This window comes from Microtus oregoni, unplaced genomic scaffold, assembly GCF_018167655.1.
Source record: "Microtus oregoni isolate MIOR12 unplaced genomic scaffold, Mior012 000022F_ref0000154, whole genome shotgun sequence".
In the NCBI taxonomy this organism is placed as follows: domain Eukaryota; kingdom Metazoa; phylum Chordata; class Mammalia; order Rodentia; family Cricetidae; genus Microtus; species Microtus oregoni.
The window spans coordinates 37,247,052-37,253,051 of NW_024543081.1; the positions used below are offsets into that span (position 1 = coordinate 37,247,052).

General features: G+C 44.7%; 1 pseudogene; it reads right to left on the bottom strand.

Annotated features, from left to right (window-relative positions):
- LOC121461093 overlaps positions 1–5,799 on the bottom strand; it is a 72,534-nt pseudogene extending 66,735 nt beyond the window's left edge.
- Between the last annotated feature and the right edge of the window lie 201 nt (positions 5,800–6,000).

Below are 6,000 nucleotides of genomic sequence, written 5' to 3' on the forward strand. Positions count from 1 at the left end.
CTTTTTGTTTAAGATTCCCCAGTGACTACACACAGAAGCATGAGCACACACTATGCACATACATGCACATGGCATGTATAATAATATGCTGATGACCTGTGTTTAACCATCAGTTTTCCTGGAGATTCAGGATCTTCTGTTTGTATCATCTGCCAATTTCCATAGTGGAAATGTACTCCTCGAGGCTGATTTTGGTTACCGCCCTAATGTTACTGAACGCGAAATCAAGACGAGATGAACAAGGGAAGCTTTGACTTGCAGCCCCGTTAGCATCTTAGACACACATACAAACCTGAACCTCCACAGCAGGGCGGTGTTGTTCCTTCAGGGGTTTGTCCTCAGTCCTGCCAAAGATGGACTGGGTGCAGCTTTGGCCTAAGAACCTTCAGATCAACAGAGGAATACCATTGTCCGTGGGCAGTGATCTTCCTCTAGCTCACCCCTAGACTTCTTTAAGCAGTCCCCACAGCTTTTTATCATTCCTGATCCTTTAGCAGTGTCCTCAAACCACCAGCAGACCAATTACCTATTGAATTTAACACTGACTTCCATTAGAGGTAGCTGCGAATCCTATCATCTCTAGCTTCAAGGGTTTTACCTGCTACAGCCTCACATTCCCACCCTCTTGTTCCATCAGCTCTTCCCCCTGGATTTCCCACTCACTGTTTGAAGAGTCACAATCTGGGAGGCATCTTTAGACTTTCTTCTAAACCATTCCCTTGTACCATGTCAGTATGAAACCTTCTGGATTTTAAGGTATTCTGAAACCTCAAGTCTTACTTTCCCCAAATTCATGGACATGGAATACACATCACCAAGCGTGTAAATCCACGTGCCATTGGTAATTGTATCTCAGACTTTAAACTCCAGGATTAAAGGTATCCAGGAAAATCAAAGTGAGCCCACGTGTACTTGACACCTTACCCAAAACTCCTTCCCAAAATCTCAACATCCTCCCATGGGTCCTGCCGGCTCCAGGCTCATTGCTGTCCGTTCTCCACTGCCTGGTCCATGCTCATTCTGAACTCTTGGAGCTCTGAGCTAAGCTTTGTTTTCCTTCTGCAGTGACAAAGCACTTTTAAACTACAGAGTTTTGCATCAATTTCATGCCGGAACACCCAGCCTAGTAAATGACTACTTCCTTCCAAACGGCACCACCTTGCTCCGACTGGATCAATGCTATGGTCTTAATGGGTGCGAGAGGACAGGGCAGCACATTTTAGCAGGGTCAGAATCTATCCACTTAACATCTCTACAGATGCTCTGCCCTCTCAGCCAATCATTACGACTGCACAGCTCCGAGAGTCACCACCACCCATCGTGTGGCATCCTCTGATAGTTTTAAAAGTTTAATTAAGATGTAATTATACCATATTACCCTTTCTTCCTTCCAACCCTTTCTATGTCCTTCCTCCCTCTCGAATTCATAGTCTCCTTGCCTATTATTACTACCCATGTGTATAAATAGATAACTGTAACCTATTGCGCCTGTTTATTGTTGCCTGTATGTATATGATTTAAGGGCTAACTACTTGGTATTGGAAAACCAATTAGAGAGCTCATGCCCGGGGAAGACAAATTCTCCCTCTCTCGGCAGTTATTCGTTTCCGGTAGTTCTGTGTCTGCTCCTGGGGCTCCATGAGATCTCCTCCTTCTATGGTAACATGTCTGTTGGGATTGTCATTGTTCAGGCTTTGTTTAGGTGGCCACGTAACTTGAGTATCATGGGTGTAGCTTCCCTGTCACTTTTCGGAGTCACAGCTCACAGTGGACTTCCTGATCGTCTGTCTCTTACCATCTTTCACCCCCTCTTCTGTGATGTCCCCCGAGCCTTCAGTGCAGAAGATGCATCGTAGAGGTTGGGCATCCTGCGATCAGTTGATCTCTGCATTTTGGACCAGTTGTGGTTTTCTATAATGGTCTCCACCGGCTGCAAAGAGAGTCGGACTTGAGAAGGGTGGGAGCTACAGTGGCCTGTGGGTTTAAGGATGAGTTTTAGAATTATGATAGTCTCGGAAAGTGGCTGTAACAGGCCCTCCACGAAGACCCATGACCTCACTAGCTCCTGATAATTTACAGGAGGGAAAGCATACCCAGTACTGGAAATCTAGCCTTTGCTATTCTGGGAGAAAGCAGAAGGGATAATGATTTATTTTAAAGGCACCGAGTGTGTTTTAACTACATATAAATGAAATACTGAGAACCAAGAGTCGACAGGAGGATATCTAGTGGGAATTCGCTCTGCCCATGGTTTTGAGCTATCTGATCTGATGGAGAGATCTATGTCTATGGACATGACATCTTAAAGGAAAGAGTGGGGAAGGGGCAGAAGCTCATTCTCTTGTGTGGTGGTTGGAGATTGGACTGCTGTTTCCCCTTACCCCCAGACAGAATGGAGGACCATGGTGGCTGTTTACCTTTTGTGTATCCATGAGTGTACCCTAATAAATCCTTGATACCCCTTTAAACAGGCTCTCATGGTTTCACCTCCGGAAGACTTTACTAATTACAGTCTAAAATGGCCTGAGTTACAGTGATGAGAGGTGGGATGCCTACAGGCAAAAGGAGGTAAACCCTAAAGACAAGCACCCACCCTAAAGACCAGCACCCCACATAGCTCTTAGTACCAAAGCCCTATCTCGGTCACCAAAGCCCTCAGTTCACAACCCCAATGTCCTCTATTCTTTGCAAGATTCTTGCTTCTATTGGGCCTGGGAATCTAGACCAGGAAAACCTTGTTTACTTCATCCCTTCAGTTATGAATCTGACAGAGTTAGGATGTGCCTCAGCTACTGCTATACTGCCACACCCTGACCAAAGAAACTTGTAAAAGAAAGCACTTAACCGGGGGCTTACTTACAGTTTCAGAGATGCATTCATGGCTATCGTGGTGAGGGGTACAGCAGCAGGTAGACAGCCATGACCCTGGAGCACTGGCTGTAAGTTAGAGATTACCTCTGGTTTGTTAACATTCAGCAGAGAGAGAAAGAGAGCAAGATTGAGCTCGGCACAGGCTTTTGAAACCTCAAAGCCCACCCCAAGTGACACACTTCCTCCAACAAGACCACACCTCCTAATCTTTCCTACACAGTCCACCAACTAGGGATGAAGCAATCAAATACATGAGCCTCTGGGAGCCAGTCTCAACCCAACCACCACCAGACATACAGCATTTGCCAAGCAAATGTCCCAGGTAACCACGAGCATGCCGGGACAATTCTACACAATGCCTCACTGATTATAAGAGCTTAGAAGAAAGCCACCATGTCATCTATGGTAAGGAAAGAAGGGAACATGGCACTCAGAGTCAGCTCAAGCTAGACCGGGAAGGAATTGGAAGCCCCCCTCACCTCCAGCCAAAGTATCTTACACGTTGTCACTAGACTCAGATAAGATCTGCTCTCATCTCATAGGATCCTCTTCAGTGGACGTAGACATGGAAATGTTACTGTCATGCTGTAAAATGGAATAGGGATTTCCAAGTATTTTATCAGCCCGCTGAATAATGTACGACCTACACAAGCTGGAGCAGAAAGTTGATTATGTCATCACATGTGTTTGCATTAGTACACTGGATAAAACATTTTTCCAGAAGTTTAAATTGAGTGTTAGTTCAAAACGCAAGAATTTTCAACTTCTCGCGTGTTTAAACAATTTTTGACAAGTTGGACCAAACTCAGGAGAAAAATCTCTCCAGGTTCACAGAGCCTGTCTTTCTCCAAGGATGTCGGTAGGGGGAGCTCGTGCTTCGTCCTGGAACCTGGAGTGGAGCTCTGGGAAAACGCGCAGGGAGGAACAGGTCTTAAGTGAAGCTTTGAGTGTGAGAAATAAAACAAAAGGGGGAAAAAAAAAGTCCCGAGCTCATATTTCTGCCAAATGTTATCACTTTGGCTCACCATGTTTTGACGGAGAAAATGTGTACTATCTAGAACAAATCCCTGCCGAATAACCTTGCGCTCCTGCCCGGCCCCTAGAATTTCTCCTCTGCCTGTGAAGCTCCATCTCCTAGAGAGCAGCTTGTTTTGCAATGAAAGTACAGATTTTGTCTTGTGTGGGAGAAGCTGTTTTCCCTGACATTCACACGATGACCTGGTGATACCTATAATCAAATGTGTCTCTAGAGAAAAGCTATATGACAGACAGGGAGACCCAGTGAGGCTGGCTAAGTGCGGATGGAGGTTTTGCCTAGGTCAAGCTGCAGGAGAGGAGGTGTTGGGGAGAGCGGGGACACGGCGAGGGCGGGGGGGGGGCGCGTTTCTTGGGTCCAATTGTGGGGAGTGAAGTGGGGTGCAGTGCACTAGCCTTAGATTATTGGAATTGCGAGCATTTGTGCGCACACGAGTTTGGGTATCTGTGTTCTGATTCAACGATTGGGACCAGCTGGAAAACCACAACAGAGTCAGCCAATTGGACCATTTCTCCCTCTGTCCATAAATAGTACAAGCTCGTCTCAAACATGAGGAAGTTTTTCAAGAAAGAACCCATCATTGTTTCTTCCTCGACACAGTGAAATAAAAAAAAAAAAAAGTTGACATTTCCCCTGAAATGGCTTTCTGTGAGATTCTTTTCTGTAAAGGGATTATTTCATAGGTTGTGGATTAAAGGCTCCATGATTTAATATTTAACTAGAATTAGGACAGAATTACTGAAAATTTCTTCTCTTTATTTCTGAAGCTCATTGGAAAATGAAGTCTGTTCTTTTAAAAATTTTTTGGCAAAATAATAGAGAAAAATCCTGCATGTTCTCCCTGATATGGGAAATCTAGTCAATAATATGTGTTTATGTGTAAAAAAAGTGGGCTTGTGGGTGTGGAATAATACGCACAAGAGAGAGCAGAAGGTTAAACATTAGCCCCAAGGAAGGACTGAATGTAGGCAGTGAGCATGAGCTCTGAAAGGAGATCTAAAGCTAAGCTAAAAAACAAAACCAAACTAGCGAGAGCATACAACCCAGTGCGATGCCCCACAGCCTCTGCTCTCAATAGTTGCTGTAACTGGAAAGAAAGGGGTTCATTGAGCTGTAGAGTCTTCGGGTCCGGTTATTTTCTTTCTTTTCTTTTTTATTTGCAACTTTTTATAATAAAATTTAAAATAAAATTTCAAACGGTGATTAAAAAGAGAGTGTGAAGGGCTATGCCCACTGCCTTCACCGAGTTTTTTGTTCCATTTCATTTGGTTTTGGTTGGTTGGTTAGTTGGTTTTCTTTATTTGTTAGTTGTTTGTTTTTGGCCTGCTGGGCATCTCTGCACACCAGACCCTACCTGGTGCAGAAGTTAACTGTTGGAGAGCGATGCCATCTTGTGGTCAGACTGGAACTTAGGTCTAAATGTTAAAAAGCAGACAGAACAGCCACTATTGGAAGGGTTAGGGGTTCACACATGCATGAGGAGTGCATTAGTCAGTCTCTCCCTCTCTCCCTCCCTCCTCCCTCCCTCTTTCCTCCCTCCCTCCCCTTTCTGAAGCCTCACATTGATACAGTGAGGACAGCCTATTGCACGGAGTTAACATTTCCCTCTTCTTAGTCAGAATTGAAGTTTCTCTGCGGAGGGGACATACTGGCTCTTAAATTGTCACTCTCCATCAAGTATTGAGTGAAGTTAAGACATATCTTGACAGAGTTTCCGATTGCAGGAAAAGATTCCCGGGAATCTGGGAAGGAGAATGAAGCACATCTGACCCAGGATGGAAATGAGTCAGAAAACCGGCACTTGGGGCAGGTTAATTTTCTAAAATTGATTCCACCTAGAAAGCTTTGAAACGTTACCTCTTCGGATGCTGCAGGGGGCGCTGTTGCCTCATGGTCCACTTGGGTTGGTCTGTTTGTGATGGTTCTGCCTTGTTCCTTTCTTTTTTTATGTCTGAAAAGAGAACCACAGAGTTGGGCTTTGTGAAATGCCCTAAAAACAAAAGGTCTATGAACTAATATTGCAGCTAGCTCTTTTTAGGGCATTATTCCAGGTATGTTTGTCTAGAGCAGTATCTATCCTCCTAATCTAGACT